Source organism: Lissotriton helveticus, chromosome 8 (assembly GCF_964261635.1).
Source record: "Lissotriton helveticus chromosome 8, aLisHel1.1, whole genome shotgun sequence".
NCBI classification, from domain to species: domain Eukaryota; kingdom Metazoa; phylum Chordata; class Amphibia; order Caudata; family Salamandridae; genus Lissotriton; species Lissotriton helveticus.
The window spans coordinates 829,661,504-829,674,486 of NC_136069.1; the positions used below are offsets into that span (position 1 = coordinate 829,661,504).

The 12,983-nt window shown below is 42.8% G+C and overlaps 2 non-coding genes across 2 annotated transcripts; both read left to right on the plus strand.

The window, feature by feature from the left end:
* The first annotated feature begins 5,566 nt into the window (after positions 1–5,566).
* Positions 5,567–5,639, plus strand: TRNAV-CAC (transfer RNA valine (anticodon CAC)). The gene has a single exon. It is a non-coding gene; the product is annotated as a tRNA-Val (tRNA).
* A 2,449-nt stretch (positions 5,640–8,088) lies between these two features.
* Positions 8,089–8,160, plus strand: TRNAP-UGG (transfer RNA proline (anticodon UGG)). The gene has a single exon. It is a non-coding gene; the product is annotated as a tRNA-Pro (tRNA).
* The last annotated feature ends 4,823 nt before the right edge of the window (positions 8,161–12,983 follow it).

Genomic DNA, 12,983 nt, shown 5'->3' on the forward strand with positions numbered 1-12,983 from the left:
CACCTGATGCTGCAGCTGTCGCTGAAGATTTAACTCATTTAAACTCTGTTGTAACTGTAGCTGTCGCTGCAGATCAACATCATTCTGCATCTGTGGATTTAACAATGGATTCTTTAAATTTCTAGGTGGTTTCTTACATTCGTCTCTCCAATGTCCAATCTCGCCACAATTAAAACAAGGTAATTTCTGCTTCATCTCTTCAATCTTGGGATTAAATTTTCTGATAATATTATTACCCTTAAATTTTCCTTGACTTAAATTTGAATTTGTAGTCTGAACAAAATTTGTATTTTTATTTCCAAGATTAGCAATCTGTTGTTCAGCCACTTTCACTTGAGCCCACATTGCCTTTTCCTTGAGCTTTTTCTGTCTCACTTCTAATTCATCACTACAGTATTTTGCTTTTCTCAAAATGTCATCAACAGAAAGTGCTTGCCATCCGACAATACTGTTCCTAATCATATCAGCAATTTCTGGTTTCAAACCATAAACAAATCTGTAGACAAAATGACTCATATCTTTTTCGTCTAGTTTTTCATAGCCACTGTATTGTTTAAAAATCAACAGTAACCTTTCATAAAATGAATGAACTGATTCCTTTGGTTCTTGGTTTGTTCTTTCTATTTTAACCCAATCAACTTCTTTTGGTGGAATCTTTTCTTTTAACCAGTAAATCACTTTTTCATAAAAATCCATTACAATTGGATTAGGAGCACCTGTTTCTTTTATTCGCTCAGGTTCTACCGTTGGCCAACTTATGGCTATTTTACATTCTGTCCAAAGATATGATGGGACAACAATGTCAAAAAATCCATCCAGATCAATCCACAGAACCTTTGAGACTTTGATGAACCTATCTACCTGTCTATACCACTCAACAGGTTTCTCTCTCAGCCTCGGAAAATCATTTGTAAATAGTAGTATGTCCTGTCTTGACCAAGGGACATGAACATACCCTCCACCTGCAATCTCTCTCATTGGAAATTGTTTTGACAATTTTTCTAACTTCTCATCTTCCTTCTTTCTTGTCCATTTCACTCTCCACTTACTCAACTCTCCCAGTTTTTTGATATAAACAATCAAATCTTTTATGTGCATTATTCTTCCCATTGAATTCAAATTCTCAATGTCACCTTCTGAAAAGTCTAATCTGTAATGTTTTGCAAAATTCTTTTGCCTGCTCAAATCAATTTCAAGTTCTGCTGCCAGTTCATCCAGTTGATCATATTTATTTTTCGTTTTCCACTGAATACTCTTACAAATGAACAGAAGTTCATCATCTCGATAAAATTTTAAACTGTCAGGACCAATTGTACCAATTATTAATTCCTCCAAATTTGCTTTTAATTTTGCAACATCAAGTTTAGGTTTTGCCACTCTGATTTCAGAACACTCAGCATCAGATTCTGCACCCATCGGTGATTTAGGAAATGAATCCTCATTAAAAGTCAGATTAGGCATTCTCGTTTTAGACGAATTAATTTCAGATATATCTGAGTAAAATTTTTCAGCAACCCTTTGAATTTCTGCATTTAAAGGGATAGTCAAACCTGACTTATTAATTTCTCTTTGCTCAAAGACAGGTTGAACAGGACCAATTGTTACTGGAACTGTCACAGCTTCCATGCTTTTTGTTATTTGTCGAATTAATTCTTCTTTTGATCGTAAATACTCAGAAGAATTCCCAGCTTCCACATTTCTGACTTCTCTCACATAATTTTTTGGAGTTTCCCTTTCTTTTGGAATTAATGAAAAATGTTTACCTCCAATACAGACATCTGCATTTTTCTCAGTTTCCGATTTTCTTGGAGTTTCAAAAGATTCAGAATTATTTGGGTAAATCTTAGAAGAATCATTAACTGGAGGTGCACTCGGTGTGATTTCTGTAGAAACCATCGGAGTAGACCATGACCTAGGAGGTCTCAAAGGCTCATTCCTTTTATTGGAAGTGTAAATTTCTTCCAAAACCGTATCTTCAGTTTCACTCTCTACAGGGGCATTATTTTTCCTTTCAGTTCTTTTTTCACCAGGAGAACCTAAAACCATCTCTCTAATTAAATAGAGTCCCTCACTCATACTTCCCTGTCTCCACATTCGCATCCTGTCTTCATGTGTCTCTCTTCTATAACTTGGAATTTTAGGAGGTCTTTTAATTCCACTTGCTTCTCTTTGTAATTGAAACATCTCATCCTCCCATTCAACTAAAGCTTCAAGTTGAGTAGTTCTCGGTTTTGGAATAAGAGCATTCATTTTCTCTCTCAAATTTCTCAAAACCTTTACATTAAATGAACCATCATCAGGCCAAGCCAAAACACCATCATCCTTAGTGTAGTGTTTCCAAATATCAAACCACAAAACAGTATGATAACCATGTTCACCTTCCATATACGCTGCAGGTGTTTTATACTTATGAAGTAATTTACCACCTCGCGTCTCGATTTTCTTGTCAGGTGAGATAAAAAATTTGTAACTTCTGAAATAACGTTGGCTTTTTCTCAACATGTTTAAAATGATAACTCATTTTTAGAATTTAAATTTAATTAACAATTTTTGTTCGTAAAATATTTCCGGGATATTCCGCAAAGCCAGCCAATCCGTGCGCGAAACACACTAACAAGCCAATGAGAGTTGAGCCACGTCACTAATTTGCTCAACCAATAGATGTGGAGTTTTTCTGAAAAGCCAATTAGCTTACAGCTCGTCAGAGACTCAAGAACCAATCAGAACACGGCTAATGACGTATTTCACCCAATCACAGCGCGGCTCTGTGACGTACACAGCAGCTGCGGTTTCTCGTGTCTCACCTTTAGCGCTCACCCCTCCTTCACAAAATCTTTTCACAGCGCCATTTTAAAAGCACTTTTTCAATAAAAATTAATTTTTAACAACGACAAGAAAGACTCATCTGTCTATTTCTCTAAAAAGTGATAGAATTTCAATCACTCAAATATTCTCTTTCTCGGAATAGAAGGCGCTATCCCCATAGAATATACAATTGTCAGTACAGTAATCTTTTTACTCTACCCTTCAAACAAGTAATTATGAACTCATTTCCCTCAGAACGCACAACTAAGTGACTGTTCGAAAGTTCCACTTAAACATAATTTACAAAACAACCTTGCACTTTCACACGGAAAAAATCCCTAAATTCAAACACACATGAAATCCGTAAAGGACTCTCACCTGTTTATAGAAATCATGCACCGTTAGTAAAATAACGACGTTATCCGTACAGGACTCTCACCTGTTTATAGATATAAAACATGTACCCCTACAGGACTCTCACCTGTTTATAGATAATCATGTACCGACGTTACCCTACCCTTCATTCGAGCTCGAATATATACTAATACTTTTATCACAGTGAGTTTTATAACAGGCTCTCAGTCCCTATACTCATGCAGTTCAAATTTCTTAGACAATCCTCACTATACAACTTTCACACCTAGCCCTAAAATGTGTTGCATGGCCACAACACTTGTGATACACGGCGATATCACTACTCTGAAACAGATCAAATGCCCTGTGTGACTACCTTCTCATCACACAATCTGTACCGGTACAACTCACATTTAACACGAAAACGAACTTAACATGTGTTAAACATTAATCCTATATCCATACTATAACAAATTGGTTACCTTTAGCAACCATCAATCTCTGCTACCAGAAGAATTGATCCAGCGGCCTATAGGAAATATGTCATAAGCAACGCTACCTAACTCTATAACCTATTTCATTAAACACTACTCTAACTCATGGACCCATTAATCAAATATGACATATTTTGACCTACTGAATCAGGTGGCCAAATTACACTTGTATACAACTTATTTACAATTTATATACAACCGCGGTAAAAGATAAAGTCATTTGAACAAATCCTAACTATTTAAATGACCACCATGGCGATGGCATCTAGCTAATAGTAACCCACACTTCCGAATAACCAAGACCAGCTTGATTCCAAAAGTAAGATTTTATTAACTAATTTTAGATTGTTGAGAATATAATTTTATAAATGTAATTTTATTAGAATCATAGTAAGCATGTTTGAATACATTATAGAAATTACAGTTTCAAGCAAGAAATTTAAAGTTTAGCATTTCTAAAATCCTAAGTCCCTAGCTAAGTTAAAATAAATGGAAATAAAGTAAAGTCTTTATGAGTTCTTACGTGCTCCAAGCAAAGTCCGTCAGCATGACACCCTCATCTGAAAGTTGAAAAGCAGCAGCCGCACTATCCCTAGAGCATGGGTTTTTTATACCTTTCTACGCTAGCTAATCTAAGTAAAGGAAAATTTTCTGCAAAAGTCGATGTCCCATTGGTCCGAAAGTGACAAGTGACATGTCACCCCATATTTCAAAACTTCCATTCTGTCATATTCTTTGAGACCATTGTCTTTATTGTACGAGTTCCAAAGCTTCCTTAGTTTGCAACAAATTTGAACAAGAGTTCTCACTGGTTTCATTTCACTTCCTCGGATGCCAAGTTATCAAATGTTCTTTCTGACGGATTCTGACCTTGGCCACGTCCGACAAAAATAATGACAGCGCTTCTTCATTGTTAAGTGAATGTAACTTTCATGGAAAACTTTAGGGTGGACATCGTGCTTCAGGCAGAAATTGAATTAATCTTTTTAGTAAACTCGAGCAAACTAGGCCCAAAAGCAGGCAACTTATTTTTCTACTATAAAACAAACACAAGAAAAGTATTAATGAAAGAAATATTATTTTATTCTGTTTCCACCCTTCGTTTACTAATTGATTAACCCACCCTATTAGTCTAGTGTTACCTAGCAAGAAGCAAACAAATAAAGCAGCATTTTATATCTACCAGTCTTCAAGAATCCATGAAATCTTATATGCACCTATAATAGTAGAAATAACATCACATAGACAAGGAAAGCAAAATAAGCACATGCCACTTTTAAATCAGCTGCAGTTAGTAATGACAAAAATGAAAACGACAGAATTAATTTATTATTTTTGCACAAACAAAACAATAATGCACGTTTATGAGCACACATGTTAATATCCCCATGTGTAAAGTTTAATCTAAGTTGAGTTAGCATAACATATCACAAATCATTAATATTATTAATTTATATTATGGAAGTGTGACTTCACGAGTTGAAACAAAATTTTATTTTCTACCTCGCTTCATCAAGCTGGTATTACCTTTTCAGAGGTGAGGGCCTTTCGACGGCTCGTTGGTCTGGGGGTATGATTCTCGCTTTGGGTGCGAGAGGTCCCGGCTTCAAATCCTGGACGAGCCCTTTCATTGGTGCTCTTTTGAAGTATGCATTTCAAAGCCAATATCAATTTTCTGTTTGCAGTAGTGGATGAATATTTGCTAGAGTCTCATGCTTTTAACCTTGCCCTGCCTGAGCAAATAGGAAACATTTCTCTTTAAGCATTTTCCAAAAATGCTGTACTTGCAAGGCATATACAAGCATTCAGATAGGGCTGTCGGGCAGGTTGCATGAAAGAAATCTAAAACCAGATGCCCTTGGAGTAGCCTGTTTTGAGCAGTTTCATCACAGAAGAATCAACTGTAGGTATCTGTTTCTGTAGTGTAGTGGTTATCACGTTCGCCTCACACGCGAAAAGTCCCCGGTTCTAAACCAGGCAGAAACACTTGTTATATTGTCTTGGCTGCAATGTTGAGAGTTGCCGTTTTGCATGAAATTGTCCAGGCCCTGAAGATGGGTTCATGCAGTCTCGTTCCAAGAAAGTGAATTCTCTTAAAAACAATAACATAATTGGCATGTGGATGTATATGTTGATTAACAGACCTCACTTTCAAAAGAGCCCTGCATTCGGCTCAATGCTCAACCAGAACAAGCATTAACTTTGAGAAATGTTGGCACCAACAGGCCTCTTATGTTAGTGGAGTGTTTCTGGTTTTTAAGTGCTGAGGCCTGGGCTGAATTCCTAGATGATCCTTCTCAAGGTGATGATACAAATGCATCATCACCTTTACGTTTAATGTCAGAATTGTTTATTTCCATTTGGTGGTGTATAAATGCTTTCGACAGTATGGGGATTTTTTCTAGCCTTGCATGAATAAAAGCATATCACTCCTCTTTAAGTATTTTTCTAATACATTTATATTTGCATCTCCTCTCCTAGCATGAATTTTGACTATCTTACAGGCTGTATATAATAAGTATCAATTCAGGGGCGCTTTTTCTACTCAAATCACAACTGTTCTATCACGACATTGATAAGCAATCTGCATCTGCTTCTGTTGTGTATTGGTTATCATATTTACCTGACGTGTGAAAGTCCCATGTTCGACAGTGCACGTTAACAAAGAAACCAATGATTTTTATTAAAAGTTGTCTTGTGTTTTGGTTACCTTGCATCAGCCAAAAAGTGCCAGAGATGACTTAATTTGCAGTCATTTGAAAAGTAGGGATTCTCAAATAAATGGCAAGAGGTTGAATCAAATCCAAAGAAATGCATGGCATATCTATGTGTATGCATGTATCCATATATAAAGATAGATAGATAGATAGATAGATAGATAGATAGATAGATAGATAGATAGATAGATAGATATAGAGATAGATAGATAGATAGATAGATAGATAGATAGATAGATAGATAGATAGATAGATAGATAGATAGATAGATAGATAGATAGATAGATAGATAGATAGATAGATAGATAGATAGATAGATAGATAGATAAATGGATGGATGGATGGATGGATGGATGGATGGATGGGTGGATGGATGGATGGATGGATGGGTGGATGGATGGATGGATGCATGGATGGATGGATGGATCGATGGATAGACGGACAGACAGACAGACAGACAGACAGACAGACAGACAGACAGACAGACAGACAGACAGACAGACAGATAGATAGATAGATAGATAGATAGATAGATAGATAGATAGATAGATAGATAGATAGATAGATAGATAGATAGATAGATAGATAGATAGATAGATAGATAGATAGATATAGGGAGAGAGAGAGCGTTAATATAAACAGAGACTTTCTTTTCAATCAAGCGGTCTTTTCTTTCCTTTAGGAGTAGAATGTTCTGATCATCAGCGCACCAGAATGTAGTGCTTGGTTGTCAAGCATCACATATTGTGATGTGTTAGCTAAGAGTTCCATGTCCTTCAGACTCATATATTCCTCTGTACTTGTATCTTGGTGATTCAACAAAACATGGCATCATAATCAGCATTCTACTGCCACAGACTGGACAGAGAAACCATTTAGAATTTTCCTGAAAAAGAAAAAAAGCATACTTAGGCAGAGCTTTGTGGACAGGAAGGACATTAGAGCAAGTGCGGAATAAGCACTGCTTTTGATAATTTACATAGGCAGAACAGAGACTGCTGGATAAAGCCTGAAATTAAAGGCACAGAAAATGCCTGCTTCTGGAGAGAACACTAAGAAGGGTTTTAAGTTTTTTCTCTGACCCTGGCCCCTCTTACACGGAATTCTATGATAGTAAGCAGGACCCACCCTAAAAAGGAAGGGACGGCCATTTGGACCCTTTCCACCTTTTCTATATCTCGCCTGATCGAGCGCTGATTGAGAGGATAAGCACATGTACTTCTCATTTTGGGAAGGTATTGCTTAGCTTGCTACCAGCAGCTCAGTTATGTTATGATGTTAGAGGCTATGCAAGGAATGCTTTAGTCCTGCATTAGTCAGTTTTTATTGCTTCTTGCATTCAAGAGATAGATAATTAGCCAGAATCTGTGGCCCAGCTATTCACCTTGGCATTCCGATTTGCACAAAGGGAATAAGTATTTGAGAGAAAAGGCAAAATGTGTTTCTTGTGTTGTTATGAACAGCTTTTTATTCTTTCTCTTTAGGCTCTAGCCAATGCAGAAATATATAAATAACTGCTGACTTCCTGTAAGACGTGTCCAATGCTGAGACAAAATAAAAGGGGACACTTACAAATGATAGTGCTATCGTTTGAGAAAGGGTAAGTTGACACTGGATTTCATGTGTATTCACAGACCAAGCATGAAAAAGACCCCAGCATGATCTTCATTGCGGGCTTAGAGCTGGTATTACCTTTTCAGAGGTGAGGGCCTTTCGACGGCTCGTTGGTCTAGGGTTATGATTCTCGCTTTGGGTGCGAGAGGTCCCGGGTTCAAATCCCGGACGAGCCCTTTCATTGGTGCTCTTTTAAAGTAGTTTTGAAGTATGCATTTCAAAGCCAATATCAATTTTCTCTTTGCAGTAGTGGATGAATATATGCTAGAGTCTCATGCTTTTAACCTTGCCCTGCCTGAGCAAATAGGAAACATTTCTCTTTAAGCATTTTGCTAAAATGCTGAACTTGCTAGGCATATACAAGCATTCAGATAGGGCTGTCGGGCAGGTTGCATGAAAGAAATCTAAAACCAGATGCCCTTGGAATAGCCTGTTTTGAGCAGTTTCACCCCAGAAGAATCAACTGTAGGTATCTGTTTCTGTAGTGTAGTGGTTATCACGTTCGCCTCACACGCGAAAGGTCCCCGGTGGGCAGAAACACCGGTTATATTGTCTTGGCTGCAATGTTGAGAGTTGCCGTTTTGCATGAAATTGTCCAGGCCATGAAGATGGGTTCATGCAGTCTCGTTCCAAGAAAGTGAATTCTCTTAAAAACAATAACATAATTGGCATTTGGATGTATCTGTTGATTCACAGACCTCACTTTCAAAAGAGCCCTGCATTCGGTTCAATGCTCAACCAGAACAAGCATTAACTTTGAGAAATGTTGGCACCAACAGGCCTCTTATGTTAGTGGAGTGTTTTCTGGTTTTTAAGTGCTGAGGCCTGGGCTCAATTCCTAGATGATCCTTCTCAAGGTGATGATACAAATGCATCATCACCTTTACGTTTAATGTCAGAATTGTTTATTTCCATTTGGTGGTGTATGAATGCTTTCGACAGTATGGGGATTGTTTCTAGCCTTGCATGAATAAAAGCATATCACTCCTCTTTAAGTATTTTTCTAATACATTTATATTTGCATCTCCTCTCCTAGCATGAATTTTGACTATCTTACAGGCTGTATATAATAAGTATCAATTCAGGGGCGCTTTTTCTACTCAAATCACAACTGTTCTATCACGACATTGATAAGCAATCTGCATCTGCTTCTGTTGTGTATTGGTTATCATATTTACCTGACGTGTGAAAGTCCCATCTTTGACAGTGCACGTTAACAAAGAAACCAATGATTTTTATTAAAAGTTGTCTTGTGTTTTGGTTACCTTGCATCAGCCAAAAAGTGCCAGAGATGACTTAATTTGCAGTCATTTGAAAAGTAGGGATTCTCAAATAAATGGCAAGAGGTTGAATCAAATCCAAAGAAATGCATGGCATATCTATGTGTATGTGTATGCATGTATCCATATATAAAGATAGATAGATAGATAGATAGATAGATAGATAGATAGATAGATAGATAGATAGATAGATAGATAGATAGATAGATAGATAGATAGATAGATAGATAGATAGATAGATAGATAGATAGATAGATAGATAGATAGATAGATAGATAGATAGATAGATAGATAGATAGATAGAGAGAGAGCGTTAATATAAACAGAGACTTTCTTTTCAATCAAGCGGTCTTTTCTTTCCTTTAGGAGCAGAATGTTCTGATCATCAGCGCACCAGAATGTAGTGCTTGGTTGGCAAGCATCACATATTGTGATGTGTTAGCTAAGAGTTCCATGTCCTTCAGACTCATATATTCCTCTGTACTTGTATCTTGGTGATTCAACAAAACATGGCATCATAATCAGCATACTACTGCCACAGACTGGACAGAGAAACCATTTAGAATTTCCCTGAAAAGGAAAAAAAGCATACTTAGGCAGAGCTTTGTGGACAGGAAGGACATTAGAGCAAGTGAGGAATAAGCACTGCTATTGTTAATTTACATAGGCAGAACAGAGACTGCTGGGTAAAGCCTGAAATTAAAGGCACAGAAAATGCCTGCTTCTGGAGAGAACACTAAGAAGGGTTGAAAGTGTTTCCTCTGACCCTAGCCACTCTTACAAGGAATCCTATGATAGTCAGCAGGATCCACCCTAAAAAGGAAGGGACGGCCATTTGGACCCTTTCCACCTTTTCTATATCGAGCCTGATCGAGCGCTGATTGAGCGGATAAGCACATGTACTTCTCATTTTGGGAAGGTATTGCTAAGCTTGCTACCAGCAGCTCAGTTATGTTATGATGTTAGAGGCTATGCAAGGAATGCTTTAGTCCTGCATTAGGCAGTTTTTATTGCTTCTTGCATTCAAGAGATAGATAATTAGCCAGAATCTGTGGCCCAGCTATTCACCTTGGCATTCCGATTTGCACAAAGGGAATAAGTATTTGAGAGAAAAGGCAAAATGTGTTTCTTTTGTTGTTATGAACAGCTTTTTATTCTTTCTCTTTAGGCTCTAGCCAATGCAGAAATATATAAATAACTGCTGACTTCCTGTAAGACGTGTCCAATGCTGAGACAAAATAAAAGGGGACACTTACAAATGATAGTGCTATCGTTTGAGAAAGGGTAAGTTGACACTGAATTTATGTGTATTCACAGACCAAGCATGAAAAAGACCCCAGCATGATCTTCATTGCGGGCTTAGAGCTGGTATTACCTTTTCAGAGGTGAGGGCCTTTCGACGGCTCGTTGGTCTAGGGCAGGGGTGTCCAAACCTGTCCTGGCGGGCCGTATCCATGCCAGATTTTTGGGATATCCCCATCTGGGGATCACGGTTCGATCCCCGGCACCGGCGGCAGATTAACCCAGCACCATGTGACTCTGGGCAATAGCTGGCGCCGCGGCTAGGGCGGCTGACTCCGGAATCTGGGGATCACGGTACTATCCCCGGCACCAGCGGCAGATTAGCCCAGCACCATGTGACTCTGGGCAATAGCTGGCGCCGCGGCTAGGGCAGCTGACTCCGGAATCTGGAGATCACGGTTCGATCCCCGGCACCGGCGGCAGATTAGACCAGCACCATGTGACTCTGGGCAATAGCTGGTGCCGCGGCTAGGGCAGCTGACTCCGGAATCTGGGGATCACGGTTCGAACCCCGGCACCGGCGGCAGATTAGCCCAGCACCATGTGACTCTGGGCAATAGCTGGCGCCGCGGCTAGGGCGGCTGACTCCGGAATCTGGGGATCACGGTTCGATCCCCGGCACCGGCGGCAGATTAGCCCAGCACCATGTGACTCTGGGCAATAGCTTGCTTAATCTCCCCTAAGGCCCCTAGCGCCTAGAGACCCTTACGGGTGATTGTGCGCTTTACAAATGTGGATTATTAAAATTATTATTTGGGCCCATTCCGATCCGGTTCGTAAAAGCACATCCGCCCGAATCTGTCGGACAACCACGTACGCCCGGGAGAGGACTGCCCGGGACCCGTGGAGCCCGTCCTGGTGACTCTGACCTGCCATCGGCCTGGAGAAGGGAGTGCCGGACGCCCGGGGGGAGGATTGCCCGGGACCCGTGGAGCCCGTCCTGGGCACTCTGACCTGCCGTCGGCCCGGGGAAGGGAGCCCCGGACGCCCGGGGGGAGGACTGCCCGGGACCCGTGGAGCCCGTCCTGGGCACTCTGACCTGCCGTCGGCCTGGGGAAGGGAGCCCCGGACGCCCGGGGGAGGACTGCCCGGGACCCGTGGAACTCGTCCTGGGCACTCTGACATGCCGCTGACCCGGGGAAGGGAACCCCGGATGCCCGGGAACCGTGGAGCCTGTCCTGGGCACTCTGACAAGCCGTTGGCCCGGGAAAGGGAGCCCCGGACGCCCGGGACCCGTGGAGCCCGAACTGGGAACTCCGGCATGCCGTTGGCCCGGGGAAGGGAGTCCCAGATACCCGGGACCCGTGGAGCCCGTCATGGGCACTCTGACCAGCCGTTGTCCCGGGGAAGGGAGCCCCGGACGCCCGGGACTCGTGGAGCCCGTCCTGGGCACTCTGGCATGCCGTTGGCCCGGGGAAGGGAGCCCCGGACGCCCGGGGCCCGTGGAGCCCATCCTGGGCACTTTGACATGCCGTTGGCCTGGGAAAGGGAGCCCCGGACGCCCGGGGGGAGGACTGCCAGGGACCCGTGGAGCCCGTCCTGGGCACTTTGACCTGCCGTTGGCCTGGAGATGGAAGCCCCGGACGCCCGGGGGAGGACTGCCCGGGACCCATGGAGCCCGTGCCGGGTACTTTGCCATGCTGTTGTCCTCCTGGAGATGGGGGCCCTGGACGCCCGGGTGAGGACTGCCCGGGACGTATGGAGCCCGTCCCGGGCACTTTTCCATGCCGTCGGGCTGGATGGAGCCCCGGGCGCCCGGGGGACGAATGCCGGGGACGCATGGAGCCCGTCCTGGCCACTTTTCCATGCCGTCGGGCTGGATGGAGCCCCGGGCACCCGGGGGATGAATGCCGGGGACGCATGGAGCCCGTCCTGGGCACTTTTCCATGCCGTCGGGCTGGATGGAGCCCCGGGCAAATGCCCGGGACGCATGGAGCCCGTCCCGGGCACTCTGACATGCCGTCAGCCTGGAGCACCCCGACACCCAGGGGAGGACCCCCCTGAAAACCATGGAGCCCGACCCGGGCACTCTGCCATGCCGTCAGCCTGGATGGAGCCCCGGACGCCCGGGGGACGACTGCCCAAGAGCCCGGGGGAGGAATGCCCGGGACACATGGAGCCCGTCCCGGGCACTCTGCCATGCCGTCGGCCTGGATGGAGCCCCGGACGCCCGGGGGACGACTGCCCAAGAGCCATGGAGCCCGTCCTGGGCAATTTGACATGCAGTTGGCCTGGAGGAAGGAAGCCCCGGGTTGCCTAGGGAGGTGTTGCCCAGGCATAGCCTATCTGGTCCCCATGGCAGAGAACCACCAGCCCTGGAGGGGTGTCCGGGCGTACCCTGTCCCTAGTAATCCGGAGGGAAAATACCCCCCTTTCTTGCAATCTGTGCACGCGAGGTGACAGAGGGGACCCAAGGC